We start from the raw sequence: 17,171 nt of genomic DNA on the forward strand, positions 1-17,171 counted from the left end.
CCTCAAAACACTAGAAGGGAGATGCCTATCAATTACGTTGACTAGATTCTCATTCAAAGGGACAACAGGATCAACACTACTATATAAATATGACCAACTCAAGCACAAAAGATCATGCAAAATCCTATTCCATTCTGCTTAGGATTTCATAGAAATTTCACAAGAGTATGATACATCAGGGTCGGGCTGCTCAGTCTTCAATAATAATGAAATCAAGGCATGATCAAATGTCCCAGCTGGAGAACCAACTAGTTATAACGCCAAGGGATTCTGTGTATACGAGGTCCGAGAAATTGCCAGACATGTGAGTAGCTTCATTTATGATTTGCTCACAGCCTGATTCAGAGGCAAAGTCTAAAGCTCTTAAGCCATGGTGATCGGTAGGAGAGATAGAACTTGACCACTCCTTATGGTGAGCATTAAAATCACCAACAAAGACAAAAGAAGCCTTTCTATCATCTTCTTGTATCTTAGCCATAATGGTAAGAAGACAATCGAAGATAGAATCATCCATGTCTGGATTCCGGTAGACTGAACACAAATAAAAAATTTTATTACCCGAGTCTTATGATATCCACATTCATAGCAGGACTTATGAGAAGCAGGGTACTCAGTCCTAATATACACCGTCATTCCCCTGGCCCTGGGGATGGCATCACGTTTCAACATTATTGGCTTCCTAAAATCAGTTATAAGGAGCTCGGATGAGTGCCTCATATCAGAAACCAAAGTTTCTAAGCACAAAAGAATATCATACTGTCTGGACGCAACTATAAGGTCTTGGATATTAGCATGCAGACCATAAATATTGCAATACAGAAGACGGCATTGACGAAATCTAGGAAGTACTGGTCCCGGATTTCGCTCAATGTCTCTAGACAGCATAAAAAGTAATAGTAATAAAAAAGATAAATCATACCTAAAAACTAGATTAACAAGAATTATAACAAAGCAATATTCACAGAATTATAAATAAAGTGATTGATGAAACCCATAGACTATAGTAAACAGTCGGAAAAACTTTTCAACATGGAGGAGCTGATACACAATGCAAGGCTAAATACCCTCCAGGATAGCCAATCTAACTGAAGGGACGACAGTATAGATGGTTTTCAGAAGGAAAAGAATCAGATAAGGAAAAGACAACCTCTTGATAAACCACCAGGCATCCATGGCCCTTCTATTAAGCCTGCCCAACACACCATTTCAAAAAACAAAAGGAAGAAAAAAATAAGGTAGAATAGTATGCCCGAGTGTACCCCCAAGCAAGAGAACTCTAACCCAAGACAGTGGAAGACCATGATACATATGCTATGGCACTACCCAAGACTAGAGAACAAAGGTTTAATTTTGGAGTGTCCTTCTTCTAGAAGAGCTGCTTACTATAGCTAAAGAGTCTCTTCTACCCTTACCAAGTGGAAAGTACACTGAACAATTGCAGTACAGTAATTAACCCTTTGGGTGAAGAAGTGTTTAGTAATCTCATTGTTGTCAGGTGTATGAGGAAAGACGAGAATCTGTAAAGAATAGGCCAGACTATTTTGTGTATGTGTAGGCAAAGAAAAAATAATCTGTATGAAGAGAGAGGAATCCCATGCATTACTGTCTGGCCAGTCAAAGGATTCAATAACTCTCTTGTGGCAGTATCTCAACGGGTGGCTATGATCTAGCCAACCTACTAACTATAAACTTATATATATATATATATATATATATATATATATATATATATATATATATATATATATATATATATATATATATATATATATATATATACATAAATATATAAATATACAGTATATATATATATATATATATATATATATATATATATATATATATATGTATATATATATATATATATATATATATATATATATATATATATATATATATATATATATATATATATATATATATATATATATATATATATATATATATATATATATATATATATATATATATATATATATATATATATATATATATATATATATATATATATATATATATATATATATATATATATATATATATATATATATATATATATATATATATATATATATATATATATATATATATGTATATATATATATATATATATATATATATATATATATATATATATATATATATATATATATATATATATATATATATATATATATATATATATATATATATATATATATATATATATATATATATATATATATATATATATATATATATATATATATATATATATATATATATATATATATATATATATATATATATATATATATATATATATATATATATATATATATATATATATATATATATATATATATATATATATATATATATATATATATATATATATATATATATATATATATATATATATATATATATATATATATATATATATATATATATATATATATATATATATATATATATATATATATATATATATACACATATATATATATATATATATATATATATATATATATATATATATATATATATATATATATATATATATATATATATATAGTATTTATAGATAATATATATATATATATATATATATATATATATATATATATATATATATATATATATATATATATATATATATATATATATATATATATATATATATATATATATATATATATATATATATATATATATATATATATATACACATATGTATATAGTTATATGTACACGTATATATATATATATATATATATATATATATATATATATATATATATATATATATATATATATATATATATATATATATATATATATATATATATATATATATATATATATATATATATATATATATATATATATATATATATATAGTATTTATGGATAATGTAGTGTATACGTATGTATATTTATATATATATATATATATATATATATATATATATATATATATATATATATATATATATATATATATATATGATAAATTTTGCACATTTTTACGTGTTTTTTCATATTCAAATAAGCCATATATATTTTGATATATTAAGTCTGGATTCTTCCTTCGTGGCCGAATGGGTTAGTCACTGTCTATATAAGCTTGCCGACCAGGGTTCGATTCCCGGCCGGAGCCAAGCTCTTGTCTTTGTGAGATTTCGCCTGGGGCTCTGATCCCGAGGTCGTTAAGAGAATCCAGACATTAATATATCAAAATATATATGGCTTATTTGAATATATATATATATATATATATATATATATATATATATATATATATATATATATATATATATATATATATATATATGTATATAAGTATATATATATATATATATATATATATATATATATATATATATATATATATATATATATATATATATATATATATATATATATATATATATATATATATATATATATATATATATATATATATATATATATATATATATATATATATATATATGTATATATATACATATATATATATATATATATATATATATATATATATATATATATATATATATTTATATATATATATATATATATATATATATATATATACGTATATATATGTATATATGTCCGTATGCATGTATATGCATATATATATATATATATATATATATATATATATATATATATATATATATATATATATATATATATATGTATATATGTATTTATGTATCTACTGAAGAAGAACACATTGAGTTGGAAGGATAGGGGTAGGAATGGTGGTGACACAAAGGGCAGAAAAGTCATTAACAGAATGGAGAGATGTAAATAGTAGATTGTTACTTACAAAGTTCAAATCCAAACAGTGCAATTAGATTATTATATATTGCTATGCATCAACAAATCATTATCCTGAAGTAAAGAAAAAGGAATACTATGAAGAACTGCTGAATGCAATAGATGAGATCCCAGAGAGAGATATGAAAATTGTGAATAGTGACTTCAATGCTAAAATTGTAGGAATAATCACTGTATAGAGAATATGATGGGTGTTGAGGGTCTTGACAAAGTTGCAAATGAAAATGGGCACGTTTTAAAAGGTTTTGTTCAACAAAATATCTTGTTATTACAGGCACTCTCTTCCAACACAAAGACATCCAGAAATATACATTGAGTGCATCATGTAGTAAATGCAAAAATCAAAGTAGATCCCTTACCCATTAATGAAGAGAGAAGGACTCCGATAATGTAAGAATCTATAGAGGTGCAGCTATTAGTAGTAATCAACAGCTAACCATTGCTACACTGAAATTTAAACCGAAAGCACCCAACAAAAATTTATATAGAATACCTACGTTTGATACAACAAAGCTTACGGAAGATGATCACCAAAAAATCTTTGCAATTTAATGTATGAATCGATTTTCAGTCTTAGCGACTTCAAGAGGTAAATAGCAGACAATCAATGATGAATGGTATGATATTGAGAACATATATTAGACAGTTGGTAGTAAATTTTTGGGACATGCAGTTACAAGGAGAAAACCATGGATATCAAAATAATGATACTTTGGATACTATAAAATGGAGTCAAAAACTAAAATTGATTGTTGAAAGTTTCCGATAAATTAAGGAAAATTATATTATTAAATGGTAGAGCATGACAATTATTCCAGTACTGATAGTGAAGTCAAGAGAAAAGCAAAGAATGCCTGGGGAGAATATTTAGACCGGAATGCAGATGAGGCTGACAAAGTTATAGATTCTTGAAGTAGCTATGGTGTAAGAATTACTCATGGAATTATTAATGAAATTTTTACTGGGGCAAAGAAGAAGAAGCATGTACTCATCAAAAAGAGACAGGAATCTGTTATAACAACAGATGCTGAAAAAAGACAGCGTTGGATGGAACACTTTAGTGAGTTCATGAATAGGAGATATGAAGAGAGTAATTTGATTGATATGCCTGAAGCTGAGGAAGACCTTGATGTGACCAGGATTGAATTCAGTGTGTTTGAAGTTAAGCCTATTATTAAAAAACGAGAAAATAGGGAATGCCCCCTGGATACGATGGAAAAACTGCAGAGATAATATTGGCCGAAAACCAAGTGATTCACAGAATACTTACAAGAATATTTGGTAGAATGTGGCACGAATAGGCAAAACCTGATGAATCGGAGTTAGGAGTGTTGAGGAAATGGCCAAAAAAAGGAGATATGACTGATTACAATTATTGCAGAGGTATCACACCTATGTAAGTTGTCTTGAAGATATACAGTATGTTTATTCTCAAGAGACAAGAAAGAAGGAATGATGAAAATCTGAGTGATGAACAAGCAGGACTTCGGAAAGGTAGAAGTTGTACTGACCAGATTTTCCTTTTAAGACATGTGATACAGAAATGTGTAGAATATAAAAATCAACTTTTCATGGCATTTGTGGACTATGAAAAATCGTTTGATAGTGTTCACCGTACACTTTTGTGGAGAGTCTTACGCTATTATGGAGTTAAAGTTAAATAATGTAAATTTCATTAAATCTATTCATGAGCAAAGCAAGTGCAAAGTTCATGTTAGTGGAGTGTTATCAAATGAATTTCCAGTGAACAGCGGAGTACTCCAAGATAATGTGTTGTCACCTATGTTGTTTATCCTCCTCATGGATTTTGTAATGCAAATAACAGTTGGGGATGGTGGAAAAGGACTGGACTGGATTGGTAACAGGAAATTAGCTGACCTAGGAGCATGCTGATGACGCTGTCCTTATTAACAGAACACCACATGGGTTGCAAAACCTTGCCTACCAGAATGCATGAAATATCACATGAGGTTGGACTCAGGAGTAATTGCAACACAAAAAAGAGAATGAAATATACAATGGAAGATGAAATATAATACTAGGAACTATGATATCTAAAACAAGATTTTTAGAATTTGAGTTTAATGAAAGATTGAAAAAACAAATAAGACAATGGCTAGGTTAAGTGAAATTTGGAAATGAAATCTCCAGAAATTACATATAAAAATCACACTTTATAGCAGTTTAGAAAGATAATGATATTGTAGATGTGAGGACTTAGTCCTCAGAAGAATATTAAGAATTATATGACAGGACAGGATTAGAGATGAATGTATTAGAGACATTAAACAATTGCTTTTTGTGGATGATATAATGCTGAGGGGTAGATGGAGATGGTTTGATCATACTCTTCGTACTCCCCAAGGGGATATTAGTTCACAAAACTTTCAACTAGGCTCCATAAGGCACTAAAAGAGTTAGAAGACTTAGACCTACATGGCTGAGGACTATAAAACGTAACGTAGGAGATGAATACAGAAGTATTGATTTGAAAAATTAGGATAGAGACGACCGGAGAAATCTAACCGAAGCCTTTTGAGTTGATATGCATAGGAGGAGATGATGATGGTAAAGATGAAATACTGTGCATATATATACATATATATATATATATATATATATATATATATATATATATATATATATATATATATATATATATATATATATATATATATATATATATTTATATATATATATATATATATATATATATATATATATATATATATATATATATGTATATATATATATATATATATATTTATATATATATATATATATATATATATATATATATATATATATATATATATATATATATATATATTTATTTATATATATACTGTATATATATATATATATATATATATATATATATACATATATATATATATATATATATATATATATATATATATATATATATATATATATATATATATATATGTATATATATATATATATATATATATATATATATATATATATATATATATATATATGTGTGTGTGTGTGTGTGTGTGTGTGTGAATAACTTTCTATGCCTCTTTTAAAATTTTAGGTGTGATTCTCGACAGCAAATTTACTTTTGAGAAAATACATTAGGTCTGTGTCTTTTTTAATTGCTAAAAAAATTGGCTTATTGAGAAAGTCTTTCAAAATTTTCAGTGATCAATCTATTTTGAAGAAGTGTTTTAATTCTTTCATTCTACCTTATTTTGAGTATTGTTCTCCAGTCTAGTATTGAGCTGCTGATCCTCATCTTAATTTGTTGGACAGACACTTACGGTCCATTAAATTTCTTATTCCTGATTTAGATAATAATCTTTGGCACCGTCGTCCAATTTGTTCATTATGCATGATGCATAAGATTTTTAATAATTCTGACCATCCTTAACATTCAGATCATCCTGGACATTTCCATGCTGTTCGTAATACTAGGCAGGCAGTTAATTCTAATATCCAGGCCTTCTCCATCATGGGGCTCAATACTACACCGTATTCTAGCAGTTTTATTCCAGCTGTGACCAAGTTGCAGAATGATCTTCCTAATCAGGTAGTTGAATCAGTAGAACTTCGAGAGTTCAAAGTTGCAGCAAATGTTTTTAAATATTTTTATTGTTTATATATTACATATTTGTTTTGACGTTGTTACTGTTTTTAGAATGATTTATTGTTAATTTGTTCTCATCATTTATTAATTTCCCTATTTTCTTTCCTCACTTGGCTGTTTTTTTCCTGTTGGAGCCCTAGGGCTTATAACATCTTGCTTTTCCAACTAGGGTTGTAGATTTTCTAGTAATAATAATAAAAATAATATATATATATATATATATATATATATATATATATATATATATATATATATATATATATATATATATATATATATATATATATATATATATATATATATATATATATATATATACACACACACACATATATATATATATATATATATATATATATATATATATATATATATATATATATATATATATATATATATATATATATATGTATATATATTTGTGGGTTATTATTGTACACCTCTGGTTTAAAATTACATGATTCCACAAGATCTTTTTTGTTCGACGTTGTTAGCTTTAAACCATCACTGACGATTGCTGCTACCCACAGCAGTTAACTACCTTTAAAATAACATTTTACTCCTCAAGACATAAGAGTCACCCGCCTATATTCGTATTCATCCAAACACCTACAGTACAACGTCGCGAATTATATTTCTCAGTGAGTCAAAATAAGAAGGCAATCACCATGTGCTTTTCTTTAGACTCCGGAAGGTCTCCTACACATTTTCGGAATTACAGAACTTATTTTTTTGAGGTTTCCAACGATAGTTATGTTATAATATAAACTGGTTCCTTAATATCATAAATTATCCTTTTGAGGAGTAGCTTAGTGATTTTCACAAACAGTTGATAATCTACTTTTCACAAAACTAAAATCATCGAATTTTTATACTTACCTATGAATGCTAAATATATTCAGTTGTTCTTATATGTAATTAGCGCTCTTATGCAGGTTACTTATTATTATGAAGAGGAGAATATTACTGAAAAAGGCCGATAAAAATTTGGCACCATCGTTGTTTTTGTTACCATTAATGAACAAAATTCACTTCACTTTCCGACAGCAGAGCTGAATAATATAACGCAACGTTTCATATGAATACCACAATGGTACTCAATGGCAACGAACATTGTTTTTTGTAATGAAAGGCTTTGATCGATGCACTTTGTCATTCTCTCGCCCATGTTTGTATTCACTCTGCAGTGGGTGCATGTTTCCTTTAGAGCAAGTGAGGAATGAGTTAGAGTATGTGCGGAAAGGCCAAAGGGTCGGATCTTAATACACCCTTACATACTGTAAAATCTTCCAATTTTCTGCTTTTCAATTCAGGGTGAGGGGCTGAAACTGAAGGTGATTTTATTTCCAAAAATTATTTGTGACTAGCACTTTGTTTACTTTTATTTTCTGTAGAATGTATTATTAAGTCTTGCTGTGTAAGATTTTTTTTTTTTCGGAAAGATCTGAGAAAAGCTGAGAAATCACCTTGAAAAACTTTTCCAACTAAAAGATGAATTACTGACCCTTCTAAAAGTCTAGTGATTTATTTTTCTAATAACAAAAGCAACCATATATTCAAAACCATTGTTAATCTTTGATTACCAATATTCCTCTTTTAGAAGCTGTGGTTGGAGTGATGGATAAACCAGGTAATCAAAGTAAGCCAGAACGCAACAATATAAAGAATATAATAAACCGAGAAAAAAGCGAAGAATACATCAATCAACAATGAATTTGTTTTGAAGCGGATGTCATCAATAACATTGCAAATCAATAATTTGTGCGGTCAGCATCGTATCAACTTGAGTATATCTTTCCCAGAATCACTCAAGTTACCCCAAACATTGAATATATTCTGCCAGAATATATTCACCGAACGTAATTGCACTGCATAATATGGTTATAATTATACTTTGGTGCACAAGAACACTAAACTTCAAAGAGGAAAGTATGTACATGCAACAGACGCGTATATATCAGATTTTCAAGAGAGAGAGAGAGAGAGAGAGAGAGAGAGAGAGAGAGAGAGAGAGATCTGATCAATAATAGATGAATTGGTTCAATCTTTTAGAATAATGTTAAACTCGCCGATATCATTCCGATTTCAAAGTAGTTGAATTATGGTATAAACTTAAAGGAAAAATATATATATCAAAGGCATTTCAGTTTTTCCTTCCCTTCTAAAGCTGTACCACAAAAAGGGTGATTAAGAACTAAGTGCTCAGATCACTGAATAACTGGACAAAAGCATTGTGATCCGCCTAAAGAATTAAACCCGTTTTCAATTTACTTGCTTTCGGTCGGTAATACTTTCTTAGATCAACAAAATTTCGCTTAACTTTACTCTATTTTTGGATGACTGAAAAATGAACAGAACAACGATAAAGTAAATAATTTCATCTCATTTGGTTTTCACTTATCATTCAATGCATGTATTCCACTGCCGTAAAAAGTAAAGTGTTATGAGTGAGTGATGGACCCCTTATCCACGTTTAGATTTGTGTTACAAAAGAGTAGACTTCATTGTAAAAATATTTTGATGACATAAGAGATTGTGAAATTTAGTAACGCTTAAAAACTGTAGTCTAGAACCCACCTCCTGGATGTTCGGAGTCTTGTGCTTGGAAGACGGAGGCAGAATGGTAAGGTTATTCATTTCATAGCCTTGGATTCTCAAATATATGTATTTACACATATAATCAAATAAGGTAATATTAGGAAGAGTTGATATTCAAAATATAGTCTTATAAATGTATTATTATTCAGCATACATGAGAGAGAGAGAGAGAGAGAGAGAGAGAGAGAGAGAGAGAGAGAGAGAGAGAAAGAGAGAGAGAGAGAGAGAGAGAGAGAGAGAGGGTAGATTAATGTACCCTTAGGACCTAAAGTGTATTGGATACTATCAGTCAACCTTTGAATAGTATTTGGGATCTGTACAACGAATGGCTGATTGGAGACAGGATACCATTATCCCAATCCTAGTTATGTTGGTTGCCGTCCCACACCAGGCATAATGGCAGCCAAATATCCGGTTACAAATAACTTGAGTATTTTAATTTCACAAAACAATAGAATCATTGCACATTCCCAATATTGTTGGGACACACCCTTAGAATTGAATTATGGATAAAATTTCTGAATTTAGTCAGTAAGGTGTAACAAAGGAAAGGGGCATGGAGGTTTAATAGAGGACTAAAAAGTAAGAGCAGCTTGTGACCGAAGGAACGATGCAGTTAGTCACTGTTGATGCGTAACATAGGTCGGTTCACGCACAGCTTAGGAGAGCAGCACTAACGTCATGCAGGTGAAACTGACCGGCAGAACCTTTAATTCTCTTACCTGAATTTTGCTATATCCGTTCTTTTTTAAATTATTTTACGAAGATCTATGTGTATGATTGATATTTTCTTTAATTGAGAGTTGATGTATACACATCATAGAGGTTTTCTTAACATAATTTTATGAAAAAATAATTGTACCCAAGTAAAGTCAAAGAAATATATGCTTATAGAGTATTAAATCTCATTCAATCTGCAGTAGATAGTTACTATTATAAATACAAGATGAATGGTGAAAAGAGAACTAAATCTTGCACAAACTTACACCTGTGCTTAATAAAATACATCAGTCATTTAATTATCTTACTCACAGTCATCTTACACATTTTATCATCTCACTCATTGTCCTCTCACTCATTCTGTCATCTTACTCATTTTGTCATATTCCTCATTTTACTCTTTTCCTTCCTCTCTTTGCCATATTTTGAGATAATATACGGATTCTGAAAAACGATCGACATCTTACAAAAAGGAGGCCCTTGTCAATGAAACGATTCTTAACTAACTTAATTAAATGTGGAACATCTGCAAACACATGGATGACGCTATCAGAAAAATCAAGATTGTTAAAAGAAGGCTTATCTTTTGTCATTCCTAAATTTCGCCACAGTTTGATATTCGTAGTATCAAGATAATTCACAATAGCAACAACTGGAAATTCTATCGCTTGTCTTTTTAATATGGTTTCAAACAAGATATTTCTTTTTCCATAGTACGGTCAAAATCATAATATACGATCTGTTTCTAAGACCCAACTAACCCCCTTAACGTTACTCGCTGAACTTTTCTTTCAGGGGATTAGAGTGTGTCCGTTCCCTTGTCGTATGTCCATTCATGAGCAACACTCATTCCATCAAATTTGGTTTTTGTTTATTTATGTTTGTGGAAGGAATGAAACATAAGGTCTCCATTCCTGTCGCAATTGGATTTGCACACGTACACTGCACAATTCTTCGACATATTTATGGCCACCTGAAGTTTTTCATTTAAGTAAATTATAAGAAAGAGTTATCGAATTTCTATATTAAGGGGACCGTCCGCCATGTCCGCCATTTTTTTTTCTAATGAACCAAATTACACCATTTCTATATATGTTTTAGACATATATAATACCTTCATCATATAAAAATTTCAAGTCATTTGATCAAAAACTTTCGGATTTATTAGCAAAAATCATGATTTATAAAAAAAACTTAGGTACATTTTTCCCGACTACTATAATACCAATTGTATTGAAACTTTTACCATAAAAACTACTCTATCAACCGAACAATTCTGTCAGACAAAATTTTGATTTTCCTTTTTTTTTTTTTAATGAATTTTTATTTTTTTTCCCTCGTCTAGACGTAAAATAATCATGAAAAAAAAAGTAAAATGAAAATTAAAATTTTGTCTGACAGAATTGTGGCATTTTTAATCTTCTTTTTAATGATATCTTTATCTTCAAAATTGAACAATAAATAACTGAGAAAAATGTACCTAAGTGCGGATAAGTATGTTTTTGAGTTATGAGCTCCTAAAGATTTGCCATGTAAATTTCTGCATTTTTCATAAAAAAAATGAAAAAAAACATTATTATGGAAACTTACTTGTTATTTTTATTGTTGATATTGTTGATTTCTACAGCATGGCTCCTGGTCCCCCCCCCCCTTAAAAGGGGTATTAATACCCTAAGTGTACTAATACACTTAGTGTAAGGGTGTCGGGAGCTGCCTCCTCCCTCATTGTTGCCAGGGTTTTGCAGAGCTAAAATGCTCCAGCTTTATATTCTTCTCCTTGTTTCTCTGTCTTCTTTGTTCTTGTTTTTATTCTCTCTCTACTTCTTGCTCTTTCTGTATCATAAATTGTGAGGGAAGTGTCTATATCAGGACTTTTTCCAAATAACTTTACCATCAAGTTACTTTGCATGTATCCAAAATTATTTTCCAAAACTGTTAACCTTGATGCAAATTTTACTCTAGGCATGCCAAAAAACTTTTGTTTGGGGCACTTCATCCAAAGCCTAGAATGCAGAGATTCATTTGGATTTTGAGTCCAGCCATGCAGGCATCTTTGCAATAATTTGGGGTCAGCCAAACTATTGAAAACACTTCTTATGTGTGTGCGAAGCTCATAGGGTATTCCTGCAAGATGATTTTTCCTTGTTGCATGTGATGGTATTTTTTCATTTTTGGCTACAGCTCTATTGTAAAAACACCATGATTCAGGCCCAGCAGGGCACATTTGATGGACTGGGTGTTCATCATCAGATGTCAAGTGATAATAGATAGCCCAAATAGCATTTCGCATCTGATCCACTGTTGTGTTTATATTATTTCTTATTGCCATACCATAATATACTTGAATATTATTTATAATGGCTTGGGTCAACTTGTTTTTTCCTGACAATAAACTTCTTTTCATCTGTTTTCCGCTTTTTGTTGTTATATATTCACTCACTTCTGATTTCATTTTTAGGAGCCTGTGGCCCATTCTTTTTTGGGCATGACAAATACACTCCTCCTTCTCTACCGTCACACCTTCATATGGCCCTTGGCCTTCATTCATTTCACATACTGCATTGTATGCACTCGAGTCCCCATCCCCAACAAATGTTTTATATCTGAAACCATTATTCAATGATCTCTTCCACATTCTAATTGCTTCTTCTGCTTCCATAGCACCAGATTTTCCTTCAAAGTTTTTATTGCACTTATGATTTGGCTCATTTACTTCTTCTTGTCCTTCCTCATTTCCTTTGTCACATATTTTGCAATAATTACACAAAATTTCACAATCGAGTACTTTTCCTGTGAACACGTCTATAACGAACCCTACACCTACGTGTGACTTATGGCCCCTTGATAACCAAGTTCCATCAAAAGACACATCTATATCTATTACGCCATTTTCATCAGGTATTGCCAACTTATTTTCTATATAAAATTTCTTTACATAATCATACGTATATTTCTGCATATCACTGTAATGTTTTTCCATTTCTTTATAAAGATAAGAACTATGTCTGGCATAAGATCCCGCTGTCAGAGGCTTGCAGAAAAATCCTCCCATTTTATTCAGGCCTGCTCTTCCTATACCTGTAGTAAGAGAATGATACACTTCTTGTAAATTTGCTTCACCAAGTTTATGACATTCACTTCCCCTCCCATGCCTCCTTGGGGGGAGGTAGCTAATGTCCGTATGGCAACCATCACAAGATACTCTAACTGTCGTATCCCATTTGTCCCTTTCTGCGTGTACACTGACTGACTTTCTACAGTTTCGCTTTCTACAAGTCACGCCTTTCATCATTCCTTCTAGCTGTGTTTTTGAAATTAGGTATTTCTCATCATATTCTGGGATATCACTAATATTAATCCCAATTATATGATCAGGAACTGGCGGTGAAATCGAGTCCTCACTCACGTAGCGTGAAGGTTGAGGGCTTGAAAGCAATTCCTGGCTTACATCCCGTGACGTGGATGGCTTAGGCTCGCTAAATTCTCCTTCATCTGGCAGCGAAAATGAATGACTAAGCCCCGATGTAGAAGGCTGCTCTCTCTCTCTCTCTCTACTAAGCTCCGACGTGGTAGAATGTTCCTCTCTCTCTCTCTCTCGCGCAGACAATGCGAGAGCTGATGACAAAGAAATCGATTGTTTTTTCTTCAGTTTTTCCTCCCGAGCACTCGCTAATTTTGAAAGAATTTCTTTCCTTGTACCCCTCTTTACAATGCTTTTCCTTGGCATGATGTAAAATTCACGAGGAATTATAAAAAACACTAATAAACACGTGGGCGAATGTAAACAAAAACACGTGCGTCTCACTCTCACGAGGTCTAAGACTGTACTGGTGTGTGTCGCCAAACTGCGGGTTGACTGAGCTCTCTTCCCCTGATACGCTACATCATTGCCAGAGGTACGAAATTAGAAAAAAAAAAACGAAAAAAATCGATGTATATATACAAAAAAAAACACGCAAAGACGAACTGTCAAACTCAGCCGCGCAGACGACGTCCCAGGATGACGTCATGATTTAAAAACCCCCGTATCATCATTATTTATGAAAATAATGGGTTGAAACTTCTGGAGAGCATGTACGATACGTTTCTCTATACAGAGAGACAATAAAACGATTTTTGAATTTTTCAAGTTGGTATGCCAAAATACCTACCCGGACGGTCCCCTAATCGTAAAACTATATTATCACTCTAGCTCACACAAAAGAGTTATTACTGGACTAATAAGGGAATTGGGAAGCGGGCTACCTGCCTTTCACCTGAAGTTCGTCGAATTTTGGCTCAAAAGTGAACAGACCTACTCTACCTGTAGGTCTTGGTTGTAACTAAAAGCCTCACCCTTTCACAGGGTTTAGCGTTGGTGGCTGGACGCAGATCCATTTAATTCAGTCACTTTACTTTAAGTAGCATAACAGATAAGAACGTTGCAAACAACCACAGCAGTATATCCAGTTTGACTCCTTAAACACATATTTGTTTGGTATGAAAACATCACTGCCTTGACATCTGATTATTCAAGTTACTGGAAAATTATAAAAACCATAAAAATAAATCAAAGTTATGTGTAAGATTCCATCCAAGAAATTATTTCAAGATGTTTTCATGTTAGGCATTAACGGCTATTAATCAGTGAGAATGTTCTTTCAAAACATCATTCAAATACATTTGAAATAGATAAATTTTCAATAACTTTATCTTTTCTACCTCGAAAAAAATATTATCCTGTATTCAAAAAGTATTAAATTTTACTGATAAATGAGATGATTAAAAAACCAATGGCTGAAAAACAAATGAATATTTCAAGATATTTTTCTAGCAAATTTCACAAATAAAGTCTTATTTTTTGTAGTTACTATAAAGCTTCCGTCACAACCACATATATCGAATTCCTTCTTTATGGGAATTATGACAGGGTATACCATAAACTAATATTCAGAATTATCTTTATTAATCTAAATATTTTTAGGCCTAATAAAAATCTATGTAACTTGCATTCCAATTTTTATTACTATACGGATTTGAACAAAGATGTGTATAATTAAAATTTTGAAACACAAGTATACTTTATAGCAATTTTGATGAAGTTAATATTTTCTTTGAATTTATAGTAGTAGTAGTAGTAGTAGTAGTAGTAGTAGTAGTAGTAGGTGATTTCAAGTCTTTCTAGCAATACAGAGAATCATTAATTGTCAATGACTAAAGGAAATCAGGAATATTGCATTATCAGTAGTAATTACCAACTAGTAGCAAAAGTAGTAGTCACAGTTGCAGCCAATTGCATAGAATTCGGCAAATTGAGTTTCTATGAACTATATCCATTATTGCCTAAGATTGGTTCCAGTGACCAGAAATTATAGCTTTTACATAATTTCAGTCAAATATGTATTTATGAATATCATATGAAAATACCGGTGCAACCGAAATAATCTTGAAATTACTCTAGATAAAATGACTCGGGATTCTTAAACATAGCAAAGCTGAAATGGAAGAACGAAAAATTTAGGGCCTCATAAAATATTATTATTATTTTTTTTTTTTGTGATGAACTTTACTTGTCTAGCTGTTAAATGCAAATATATGGATTTATTGAAGGGCCATTGACTTAACAAGACATACATTAATAAGAAAATATGGATTTGCCAATGAAGGGATGAAATAAGTTTTAGTTCATGATATATTTAAACCTTTGTGTGGAACATAACAAAAAATTACTGACGCTGTACAAAATTGTAATATTCAAAACTGGAAAAAACATCAAATTGAGAATGACGTTGAACTTCAGTCTAATTCTCTACCGAATTTAGAGTTGCACTGCTTGTCTATTTGTATCTTTGTATCAATTCAATCTGAATGTAGATCTATAAGCTCTGAATCTTTTAATAGAAATCTAGTCTTTGGTGCAAATTATGGGCATACAAATGAACCCTAACAAAACTGAAAGTAGGATTGTATGCAAAGTAGGTCGAGGGCAGTGGCTCCAAAGCATTGTATTGACAATGTCTCCGTAGCTATATACAAGTCATTTAAGAGGCTCGTTCAACATTAAAGCCAAAATCGGCAAATATCATTGGATTTTCATAATTTGACCACAAGTTATTTGTATTATTACTCTGGTGATCCTGTATAAATTTTATTGAAATCGGACCAAAAATAATTTTTTATGAATAAAAAATAAAAAAAAATAAAAAATTTACTTTTTTCTATTTTTCTCGAAAGTACGGCATTGAATTAAATATTATTTGTAATACTTATTGCTATTTGTATTGTGAAAATTTTGGTCTGAGGGATTTTTCCTTATTCGTTTTATTCCATTTTGTTGGCATATATATATATATATATATATATATATATATATATATATATATATATATATATATATATATATATATATATATATATATATATATAT

The sequence above is a fragment of the Palaemon carinicauda genome, chromosome 6 (genome assembly GCF_036898095.1).
Source record: "Palaemon carinicauda isolate YSFRI2023 chromosome 6, ASM3689809v2, whole genome shotgun sequence".
NCBI lineage: Eukaryota > Metazoa > Arthropoda > Malacostraca > Decapoda > Palaemonidae > Palaemon > Palaemon carinicauda.